Raw genomic sequence first — 12,614 nt, 5'->3', positions numbered from 1 at the left:
GAAAGTAAAAGTGGTATTTTGTATGTTATTTCTGTTTTATTACCAGAGTTTGACTACTTTTCTATAGGTATCCATTTGTATTCTTTTGTGAACTACCTATGCATGCCTGTTTTCTTCATTTCTTTTTTGGAGTGCTTTTCATTTTCTTAATAATTTGTGGAAGCTCACTATGGATCCTGGAAGCAAGACTACAGAGAACTTGATTTCCACTGTATTCTTAGTGTAAATGTAAGAATCTATATGTACTCTCAGTCAATAAATATTTGTTACATGAACAACAGGAAGGATATTAGCCTTTATCATATATGCAACAGATATTTTTAGCTTATGTATTCATTTTAATATTTAAATTTTTTTGCAAATTATGCACAACATACAATTTACCATTTTTAAGCATTCAGTGGCACTAAATATATTCAGATTGTTGTGCAACCATCACCACCATCCATCTCGAGAACATTTTTATCTTCCCAAACTGAAACCCTGTGTCTCTTAAACAGTAACTCCCCATTCTACCAGTGCAATTTAACTTATTCTACAGTGTCTTTGACATGGTTTTAAATTTTTATGCAGTCAAATTATTCTTTTTTCTTTATGTTGCCTTTGATTGTATGTTTAGAGAGGTCTTCCTTCCAAAAAATTATGGAAGCTTTCATAGATATTTTCCCTTAGATTTTATACTTTCTTTGTTTTTTTCTTTTCTTTCTTTCTTTTTAAACTGAACTTTTTCTTCTACCTACCTAGAATTCTTTCTAAATAAAGCTGTAGTTAATGACTGTTGGGATATAATTCGCCGTGTGTCTCCTGTGTTGCTGCACATCTTGTGAACAGAGGCACGGATTGCCTTTGTTCTGAATGATCTCCTCAAGGATGTTTGCACAGTGAACAGTCTGGGAAAACAGGGACGGTGTCCCCTTAGGAGCAGAGGGTAGGTTGATAGGTTGTCCAATATAATAAAGATAATGCCTCACGGAGGGCAGAGGTCAGGCAGGCTTCCTGCGCATTACAAAAGAATTGAGTTCCTTAAGTTTGGAGTTCCTCTCCATAATACCCCCTGACTGAATGTGCAGGTATCATCGGCCCTCTCTGCATCACCCCGTGGGAAGTGGGCCTCAGGGAAGCCGTGCAACTGCAGATCCTCTATTGCTGCTGCCCTTTGTCTCCATCTAGGAGCCTTGTGTCTTCTGCTAACATCCAGGAAATGATGGCAGGCTAACTTGTTAGTTTGCAAGCAAACTTCTTGACAAAGACGGAACTTTCTTTTTCCCAAACATTTAATTAATTTTTCCAGCACCATTAATTGAATCATTTCTCTACTGATTTGAAATGTCAGCTTTATCATTAAGAAATACTTAGATATACTTGTGTTCATTTCATATTTCCCTTATTCCATTTAAAAAATCTGTCTATTCTGGTGCCAGTAAAATTGTTTTTTTTTTTTTTTTGGTAATTTTATTGAACATTTAAATATAGTCTTTTCTTCTTTGTTTTTCCTATTTCTTGTTTTCTTTTTACCCCCTCCCTGTCACCTGCAGTAATTTTTTAGCTTTTTGTACCAGATGAATGGTGTTTCTTTCGTTCGCCATTCTATCTGGTACACAGCAAATATTTAATAAATGTCTTTTGAATGCTATTAATGAAACTGAGAACTATTTTGTCAGGTATTCCATTCCTTTTTAATGTTTGTAATTAATTACATCAATTAAACGGGAAATAATTTAATTTTTGTATACATTTCTAATTTGTTAACTAATTAAACTAACAGTTTAAATGCAATTTAGGAAAAGAATTCATCTTAGAAAATGCCTAATATAAGTATAAAGAGTTCTTGTAGTATTTTTTTTTCAGAGTTTCCTGGATATTTGGCGAATTCTGAAATTAATGACATTTCCTGACAATTTTAAGGAAATTTTAAAGTCAATATTTACTGATTTATTACCTTTTAATGGGCTTATTTCATCATTCCCAGCTTTTCATTAGAATATAATTTTGCTTTTGCCTTTGCTAGGAAAGTAACAGTTCACTTTCTCAGTAGGGAATTCTTAGGAAGAAAAGTAATATCACATGGAGCATTTATTAATGGGAAAGCATTAAGGAAGCAGCACAAATACATGGTCTTAGTCCATGACAAGAACTGCCACTTGAGTGTCACAGAGATTATTCCCAGGCTTGCTCCCTCTCCATGGGCTACTCTGCTGGTCCCGGCTTGGGTCTGCCTGGCAGCTGTGGAGGCGAGCAGGGCAGCCGTGGCAGTGGGAGCCTAAGACCATGGCCAAGGCAGCAACCTCTGGATACTTCCCTCACTGATAAACAGGGATCCTACCTTTGTGAACCTGGAGACATTTACAATGTCAACTAGTTCCAAATTCCATGTTGTTCCCTAACCTCATATCATCTGGTGATTAGATGCTTTCAAAGACAAAAGTATAATACTTTCTAGAGGAAGAGATCAACTTTCCAGCACATGTAAATCCACAAACTTCCTCATTCTTCTCTTGTATTCATGGGGAGCTATATCTCTACATTCTGGAAAATTTGGTAAATTGGTATCAATATTTAAATTGACTTTGGTATTGTAAGTGGCTCATAAGACACAAATAAAGGTACTGAAATTCTGGAGGTAGGGGATGGAATTAGATGACAGAATCTGCCTTCCAGTCATGAGATCAATTTAATTTTTGAATAAAGTTCCACTTAAATTTTTTTTTCTATAAAGTTCCACTTAAATTTTTTTTTTTGCCTATTTGTTTAGTCCCAATAATTTAGAAAAGCACTCTGTAATGTGTGCGATAATGCATATGATTTCTGGATGATTATAATTTAGTGAGGGGCTTGTGAGGTCTGTGTGGAAGGAGCAACTGGAAAACAAAAAACGATCCAATGAAAAGCCAGAGGCTTCGCTAAGGGTTGCTAGAAAGACCACGCAATGCTTCTACTTCTCTTCCTTAATGGTTTCCACTGAAAGTAGAAGCCAAGTCCCTTCTCCCCCTGCATGTCATTGCCAAACTCTTTGTATCATTTAGATTTTTTTTTTTTTAAGCTGGTGGAGGGCTTTATAGCATTTCTCTCATTTTTTTTTTTTTTTTTTTTTTTTTTATACAGCGAAGAAGTTATGAGGTTATACGAGGTCTGAGAGCGCAGGCTTGTCTATCCTGTTCACCTTAGATCTCCAGCTCCTGGCACAGTGCCTGGCCCATGGTAGGTGTTCATTAAAAATGTGCTGACTGAAATGTGATCTGGTGTTACAGACTAGAGAAAGTACCCCATAAGGAAGAACGATAATTTAAGGCATTCCACAAATCATGGTAACTGGGGAATTAGAAGGGATATTCTGTTAATACTAGTTGGATAAGTGAACTTATTCTAGATGACTGAGCTAAACTTATTCCAGGTATTCATTATTCCCTTCTTCATCACCTACCCCTTGCTAACTGTTTAGAAGCTGCACATCATTAGCAGTCCTGAAAGCAGGCAAGCTGAGGCTAAGCAAAAGAGACGACCTCAATTCAATGAATGTCACATATGCTCTAGGCATCTAAAAAGGTGTCTATTATTTATCCTATTTTTAAGGGCTGTACCCATGGCATATGGAAGTTCCCAGGCTAGGGGCTGAGTCAGAGCAGCTCACGGCCAAACTGGATCCTTAACCCACTGAGCAAGGCCAGGGAATGAACCCACAACCTCATGGATACCAGTCGGGTTCATTTCCCTGAACCACAACAGGACCTCCTCATTTCTCCTAATTTAATATGAGTTTGTATTTTATTGTTGCAGTTTATTTGAGACAAACCCTCTAGAAGCTATAATAGGTCTATGGACAGAATAAAGCTTTGTCGAATTGAAGTGGCTGTTCCTCAGCCAGGAATCACGGAAATTTGTGAAAAGGGTGGGTTGTGCTTATAGACAATCCAGGGAGATGCTTTGTCAATAAACTCTCTCCCATAATTGAGAGGTGCTATGCAGTGGGGGGAAAAAAGGGCCAATTTTACAAAACACTTGAGGCACAAAAGCAAAATCTCTCGGGTCCTGCCCTGAAAACTTGACATTGAACATTGTTCCCATTCCCTGAGGTCTGGAGCTGTGCTCTGTGATGTACGCGATGTGATCAGGAGGATTCTGTGTCATTCTAGACCAGTGATGTAAAGTCCCCCCCCAGGTTCATTGTGACATAACATAGTATTTACTGCCTATGAGTGCTAACTTCTAATAAATGTTCAGTTTGCTTCTTTTTGTAATGCTGTGCGTAGTTGCCTTAAAGTGTTTTTTGTCAATGAGCATTAAACACAATAGCCAGGCAGGTTTTTTTGAAAGACTAAAATGAAAAACCCAGATAAGGACACAATCCTAGGGAAAAGTACTGATACAAAATATATTTTGCTGGTAGCTAGTCATCTAATTTGGCAGAGAGGAATTGGTTTTTTGAACAAATTCCTTAAAAGAGACAATGGCAATAAGACAGTTGATTTGATGTTTCCCCTTTAACTTTTCACAATGTTTCCAGGCTTTACTACTTGGCAAAGACAATTTGGGACAGATTTCTTTATTTTCTCCTCTGGCCTAAAACAAAAAACCCCCACTTTCCAAACTGTTACCACCGAAGAGTTTATTAAATGGCTGAAAAAGACAGCTGGTCCCACCATCTGTTAAAATTTTTCAGGGGCCAAATAAAACAGGTTACACCTTTAGCCATGCCAAGCCTTGCAATACCCCCTTCCTCTCACAGCCTGGGGAGGGCTAATCTGAATTTCACGCTCTGATTTTGCTATTGCTCATGCCTGAGCTGCTTATGTGTGCTTCTCCGTGTTGCTTCTATTGCCTCCCTTTTTTTTTTAGCTACAAAGCTATTCTCACATTTCAACCAAGCTTATTTGCAACCATTACCTTACACCTCTCTAGTCTCTATAGTTACACCCGGCAACTAGGAGAAAACCCACAGACACCCAATTTCTGACTTTTCAAGCAAAAGGGGAGAGCCAAAAGTACGTTTCTGTTGTGTTGCAACCATTTTTCTATAAATGCTAATGGAGGTAATTCAGATTTTGGAACAAAGGCTTAGCTCACCACACATTGCAGGTGTGAGAGGGTTGAAACAAAAGAGATGCTAACCCTAATGGTATTTCTCGTCATTAACAATTCTTTGATGTTCACACTGGAGCCTCCCTTTTATCTTTTAGTTTTTCAGCCATCTTTGTTAACACGCAGCTCAATTGAATCTTCCCCCCCTCCCCACCTCCCCCTGGCCTTTAAAGACATCTGCAAAATGTTTATGCTAAGTTAGTTTCCACTGCATCTTTTAGTATCAAGGCAAAGTAAGATGAGATAAAGCTTGTGAGGTTATTATTAAAACATCAGTAAGTTTCTATCATTAAGCTGAAGGGGAAGATCAATAAAAAGGGAGCACTTAATGTTACTTTAATAAGGATGAGTTTCCTGTAACAGGACTTGGGATTAACTTTCGTATGACTGAAGCTGTCTTTACAATAAGGACGCTGCTGTGACGAGAACTTGCCTTTACCCAATTAAATGCTTTGCAAATGCTTTGCATGTACTTGATCTAGTATTGTCCGTTTTATTGAAAGATTTCATGATACAGCATATTTGAAGGCTATTTGACGATAGCTTTTCCTTCCTGGTAGATCAGTCGCTGGCAGGCTGCCAAAGACTTTCCAGGGCAGGTTTGCCTGCGTCTGTCCTTCTGTCCATTTAGGACTGGGGGAGGAGGAGGTGCGATGACAAGGAGTGGAAATGCAGCTTCGAGAAAAGCTTAACTCGCTTCGATGACAGCAAAAAGTAGGGAACAGTCAGCACTACACAATATACTGTCCTAAGCTATTCAGCTGCGGGATCTGCAGCCAGACAGGGGGTGGAAGGGAGAATCATATGTTTCACACCCAAATGGTTCGGCCGAAATACTAATCATTAGTATTTTGCATTGTTTTGACTAAAACAGACATGTTTATTAATTGCTTCTGAATTAATACAGCTTTCCTTTTAACTATTGGAGGGGACAAAATGTAGGCTTCGCTAGTGAAACCCCGACCAGTGTAAGTGCAGATCTCTCTGGATGGTTAACTTATTTCCACTCGAGGACTCATTTTGAGGCGAGTATTAATTTGGAGCGAGGTTAATACTACCACCCACGGCTATGATAAACGTGGCAACTCCCCCAGCCTGTATATATAGTTCAGCCTCAAATGTCAAGTGCTAGGGAGCAGATAATAAGAAAAGATAAAATACAAATTAATGTTAACAATGTAGCTATTTTATGATTTTCCTCTCATATTATTTAATAATTCTTAGCATTTATATGATGCTTTTCATCTTCAAAGCACTTTACAAATGTTAGCTAATTAACCATGAGGTAATGAGGCCTGGATAATAAAGCTGCAGTAAATTTTCTCTAGTTCAGATTATAAAGTAAAAACGGACATGTATGTATTCATACATTCAAAAAATAACATTAGGTGGTCTTAGAGATTTTTTTTTTTTTGAGTTTGAGACTCAGACAATTTATCTTCTAGGTACAGCTTACACCTCTCCATTAAAAAAAAAAAATCCTGGGCAATTCAGATGCTCATGGATTGTAAGGATTTTCCCATCTGGCAGGTGGTTGGCAAACTTTCTTTCATCTTAGCCTTGTCTGTTCTTATTCCTTGTTATTTTCACCTTGATCTCTCTCCTCTTATCCAGTAACACAGAAAAGTCCAAAGAGAAGGATGTTCACTATTAGGAATTAGGGATAAGCACCCATTTTATTTCCCCCCCAATTTTTCATGTTCTTTTCCCAAATGTTTCCACATAGTTTTCAGCTTGTGGACCACATGCTTAAACACTTGTGCTGTTCTACACTGTTTCATATAATGGCACTAGTGAAGGTAAATATCATTACTTTAGAATGGGTGTATCTATGGGCTGTGGATGGCCTGGCTTTTTATAAGGCCTAAACTATATAGTTTTTCAAAAGAAAAGCATACCTTATTCAATATAAAGTATTACCATCTGATATAAAATGGATTCCAATAAGAAAAGCTGTCACTGATAAAAGCACTATAATTCATAGCAGACTTATACTGCAAACATATAAACACGCTTCTTTATGAGAATGGAGACTGGTTTGCTACATTCAGGCTTTGAGGACAGGTCTTATTTTCCTGAACACTTCATTTGGAAAAGCCACTAAAGTTAATCAGATTCTTGTTCCTCGTGAATAACATTTTGACAGTTCAGCGGGAATTTTACTTGAACCACGGAAAGTCCTATATACTCTCAGTTGGGGAGATTTAATTTAGCAAGCAGTTATTCTATTTGTTAAAGGCGTTCCCCTTTTCTTCCTATGAGTCATGGTATCAAGCTATGTCTACACACCCGAGACACAAGACTGATAAGTGAAGGTTTCAGTCTGAACTCTGTCCTCCTGAGACTTGGGGAACATGCTGATGTTACTCGGAAAAAGCTAAATGATGACTGTTGTACCATAGACCACATTGTTCAGACAAAGAATGAACTTTTTCACTTTTCAGTCTATAAGTCCTGAAATCCAGTATCAGTCTGTCTGCATGGCTTAAAAATGACAATGGATCACCAAAGAGAAGAATCAATTGCTAAGATATTCTGAATCTGGTTCTGTAAGTGTCTTAGTGATATGGCCTCTTTACCAAAACAAACCATTGCCAGCTGACAGAGTGCACAGAACATGTGCTGTTATCATAGGATTGGTTTCTCCTGAAGAAATGAATTATACATGGAAATTGCCAAGATATAACTTGATCAACTGGAGCTTACAATATCATGGTCAGGGAGTTGTGCTTCTATTTATAAATGATGATCTTGGAGTTCCCATCATGGCTCAGCAGGAACAAGCCTGCCTAGTATCCACAAGGATATGGGTTCCATTCCTGGCCTCTCTCAGAGGATTAAGGATTCGGTGTTGCCCTGAGCTGTGGTATAGGTTGCAGAGGTGGCTGGGATCCCTTGTTGTTATGGCTGTGGGTAGGCTGGCATCTGCACTTCCGATTCTACCTCTAGCCTGGGAACTTCCATATGTTGCAGGTGCAGCCCTAAAAGGACAAAAATAATAATAAAAATTAATCATGACCTTGTCCCTATCCTTTTATCCCTAATGATACCTTCAGTGTGGCGGGTCATCGTGATGGCTCCAATCTTCAGATGGCGGTGGGGGAGGGGTCAGGAAAGACAAGAAACAAAATCCAGACTAATTTTTAACATCAGCGACACCTACTCTCCCTCTCCTTTCCTATTTGCAGGGGGAAAAAGTGAACCCCAGTGAAGACGGTAATTGAACCAAGTGCTTTTATACCTTTCCGATTAAATCTCTCAAACATGGAAATTTCTTATGGCACAGTGGATGAAGGATCTGGCATTGTCATTGCAAGGGCTCTGGTCACTACTGTGGCTCAGGTTCAAGTCCTGGTCTGGGAACTTTCACATGCTGCGAGCATGGCCAGAAAAAAAACCCAACCACCTCTCGAATATTTCTTCACTAAATGATTTTGCTTCTGTTGAGATAATTACCACCACATACAACAAGAAACTAACCTGGTCCGAAATGCATAGGTTACTCTGCAGTTAGTTATTAAGGCTTATTGCCAGACATACCCTGCTGAGGCCTTATAGTATTTGATGAGAACTGTGTCTTGTCATATCTAGCTTGTATGTATAAATACTGGCAAAAAGATGTAAAGTTGCTAATAGTTTTTAAAAAGTTGCTAAGTCGCCCAGACATATCAGACATACACAAACTAAAGATGCGAGAATAGTAGTAAGTACCCGGAGAGACCCAGTCTACTGCATAGGTGCTTCCGTGGCTGATGGTGGTGGATGGCAGGATTCCAGAACACAGCCAAATCTGTGAGTGAATGTAGGATGCTGGCTTTGGCGACATAAAGTCTTGGGATTTTGTGCTGGCTCAGGGAAAGCCCAGGAAGCTACCGATTGAGGGTCCTTGGAAACCCAGGCCTGGGCCCTATGGAGAGGCTCAGGGCCCTCGCTGGACAGATGAGGAAACTACAGCTTTGAAGGGATTCTCTCCCAGCTCCTTCCCTCTCTGGCCCCTTCAATCATATGTTTTCCCCTCTTTTTTTGAAGGGTATTTGGTGAGCCATTAAGTGTGGCATACTGTCTTCCTTCTTCCCACAGTTAATGATCAATAAGGCCCATATTCCATTGTCCCATTTATATATTAGAGTATTAATCATGCAACTTAAAAGAAAAAGGACAATAACCATATGACTAGGTTTTTTTTTCGTCCAAGGATTTTTCACTAGGCCAAACCTATTTGGTTTCCCTGTTTCAGAATGGTTGGAAAATGGTTAGAAAAAAGTTTTCCCTCCATTTCTCTAACAGTCTAGAGCAGGGTCGGCAAACATTTTCTCCAAAGGGCTAGGCAGTAAATATTTTAGATTTTGTGGGCCATAAATTATAACTTTGCAATAACTACCTAATGCTGCCATTACAGTGTACAAGCAGCGATGGGCAATATTACTGTAAATGAATGAGTGTGGCTGTGCACCAAGAAAACCATCTGTAAAATGAGGCTGTGGACCAGATATGGCCCATAGGCTATGCTGTGTCAATCACTCGCCTTGAAAAATGCCATTTTCCTGCATGGCCACCATTACAAACATTCCCGCATGTCAACAGTTAAGCAAGTCTACATTATTTATTTTACTACCTGGATATCAAATACTAAATAACTGAGGTAAAAATCTGATGAATTTTATTCTTGAGTTTTTTCAGTCTAAATGTTCTATGAAAGAAAACAGAAGTGACTGTTAACCAAAAATGATGTGACACGGGAACAGCATGTTATTTCTAATGAAAAACTTTTGAAAACAAAGACACTGTGAATTTAGAGTTATGTTTGTATAACTGTTGGATAATTGACAGGGTTTTTTAGTTTAGGTTCTAACAGTCAGAACTATTGCCTACAGCTGCCTTTGCACGACATGCTCCAGACTTGTTACTGCCCATCGATCAAAAAACTTATTTTTCCTGGTTCCCTGTTTCAGGACCAGCTCTCAGATGTTAGCTCATTTGAGTAACTGATCACAACAAAAGTGTAAACTGTGGATTTGGTGTTGCCGTGAGCTGCAGTGCAGCTTGCAGATGTGGCTCAGATCTGGTGTGGCTGTGGCTGTGGCAGGTGGCTGCAGCTCCAATTTGACCCCCAGCCTGGGAACTTTCATACTCTGCAGGTGTGGCTCTAAAAAGCAAAAATAAAAAATAAAAATAAATAAAAAAATAAAAAATAAATAAATAAAAAAATAAAGTGTAGAGTGTGACAAAAATTTATGCACTCTTCTTTGGGGTAAAAGATGGCTTAGGTCACCATCATTTTCCCTTTGCTTTGTTAACTTTCACCAAGAAATCAGCAGTTTCTCTGCAAATCCCTGCCAAAGTTATTCTGAACTGCCTCAAGGCCTCTGGTAATTTCGTATTTCATAAGCCAAGAGTTGTCTGAAGGCTTCAAATTTCTTTCCATTTGTGCCACATTGAGCCCCACTGGACATTTTCACACCCCAGTTTCCTGTAAAAATGCTACTAATGTTGATAACATAGATCTAACAGGTTATTGTGAAGACTGAATGGAGCATTAGGGGTAAAACACAGGACTTGGCACATACTATTCTCAGATGAATATTACATGAAAGCATCAGCACAATTTATATTAAGCTGGGTTTTGGTTAGCTGGCTCCAGGCAGATTGTCATTTAACTATCCATGTTCCATAAAGGACTGAAAGGCAGGCTGCTTGGCTGCTGGAAAGAGCATGGCTTAGGACTCTGACACCCATGGATCTGCATACTGCTTCGGCCTCCTAGCTCTCTGACCCAGGTCAGGTGAGGTAATCTTCCTGAACTTTCCATTTATGTTTCTCACCTACTTAACATAGCTGGTGTGAAGATTCCATAGGAGAATGCCAGTGAAATTGCATTAAATAAATGCATTGCATATTTAAATTTCAATACTGGCTTTAGAGGTCCTCAGATGATATCTGGAAATATCCGTGGAGTGCTTGCAAGGCACAAGGTCTGGGATCAACCTCTTACATATTGGGAGAGTTAGAGAAATGGTTTTGCAAAGACCATCTCTTTTCCTAAGTTGTCTGTTCTATGTACAAATGAGGCAGGCCCTAAGTAGCATGATATCACTGGGAAGTGACAGTTTGGTACGGAAAGCCCAGAACATCGAATAAACTGATCCATGTACTTGTCTTTACTCTATTATGAACTCATTGTGTGACCCCTGGGCAAGATACTCAACCTCTGCTCTGTCATCCATAAAAATAATAGATTGGCTTAGGTATTTCTGAAGCCTTCTTACGGTTCCAAAACTAACGTTTGTGTATACAAGGCAATGACATATCATTTTGATGTCTCTAAGACTAGCAAGTGATATCCACCCATCTAAAGTTGTCAAAGGAATGTTAATTGATAAAAAATATTTTCTTTTTTTTAACACTGTAGGGTGAATGGCAGTCAGACGTCTATTGTTTTATTTTTGTTTCCCTTCTTTTGTTTTGAATTATCTGTGGCCCAGTAAAACCACAAGAGTGTGTGAATGAAGAAAAAATTCTCTGGAGTTCCCGTCGTGGTGCTGTGGAAACGAATCTGACTAGGAACCATGAGGCTGAGGGTTCGATCCCTGGCCTTGCTCAGTGGGTTAAGGATCCAGTGTTGCCGTGAGCTGTGGTGTAGGTTGTAGATGCAGCTCGGATCTGGTGTTGCTGTGGCTGTGGTGTAGGCAAGAAGCTGTAGCTCTGATAAGATCCCTAGCCTGGGAATCTCCATGTGCCATGCCATGGGTACAGCCCTAAAAAGACAAAAAAAAAAAAAAAAAAAAAAAATTTAATCTCTCTCATCTTCGATCTAAACCTCAATCCTGATCCTTCTCTTCAGCTTCTGATTGTTTTCATCTTGAAAATGTGGACAATCCTATCATCTCCTTGAATTATGCTTCTTTTTCCTATTACATTTCTGGAGAAGAAGTCTGCTGCCACAGGAAATTAAATTGACTGTCCCAGACATCCAGTTAATAAATCATAGATAAGATTCAGATCTTAACTCATTTCCTCTACATTTGGTCATCTTTAATTTATCCTTCCCCACCCCCTGCCACCCAGTACACAAGTGATATTTTGGCTGGAGTTATTGGTCTCATACCCCTTTCTAGTCTCTGTCCATTACTCTTGCTCGGGTCTTGGTTGACTTTTGCTGAAATACCGGTTAAGTCTTCTGGCTGATCTTGCCTCACTTGTCCCTTTCACAAGACTGCCAACAAGCTCTTACAAAACCCCAGCTCTGTTTAAGGCAGTGCTCTGAACAAAGTCCCCAATGGTTTCTTTCTGCCCAGTAGACTACAGAGACACCTTAGCACAGCATTCAAAGTTCTCCATAATCCAACGTTTCCAGTTTTACCTTTTGTATTTGTTCTATGCTCTAATAGAACCAGAACAGGACCTGAATTTTCCTGCTGCATCAGACTAATTGAGCTCTTCCAGGACACTTTTGACTGCACAAGGGTGCTTGGGATGGGGAGTGGAGGTATTTTTTCCTAATTCACTTTCAGGGCTGGCAGCAGCCCTTGAGTCTCACT

General features: G+C 39.3%; 1 long non-coding RNA gene across 1 annotated transcript in view; it reads left to right on the top strand.

Annotated features, from left to right (window-relative positions):
- Positions 1-12,614, top strand: part of LOC106506278 (uncharacterized) — a 144,957-nt gene that overhangs the window by 112,485 nt on the left and 19,858 nt on the right. The window contains exon 3 of the long non-coding RNA XR_014829530.1: positions 3,103-3,198. This is a non-coding gene — a long non-coding RNA (uncharacterized LOC106506278). The remainder of the gene's footprint in view (positions 1-3,102; positions 3,199-12,614) is intronic.

Source organism: Sus scrofa, chromosome 15 (assembly GCF_054392235.1).
Source record: "Sus scrofa isolate SSC_HxYL_T2T_F1_AM1 chromosome 15, Sscrofa_HxYL_maternal_Yorkshire_Landrace_v2.0, whole genome shotgun sequence".
NCBI classification, from domain to species: Eukaryota; Metazoa; Chordata; class Mammalia; order Artiodactyla; family Suidae; genus Sus; species Sus scrofa.
The sequence above is the reverse complement of the archived record's forward strand: the minus strand, read 5'-3'. Positions and strand labels throughout refer to the sequence as shown.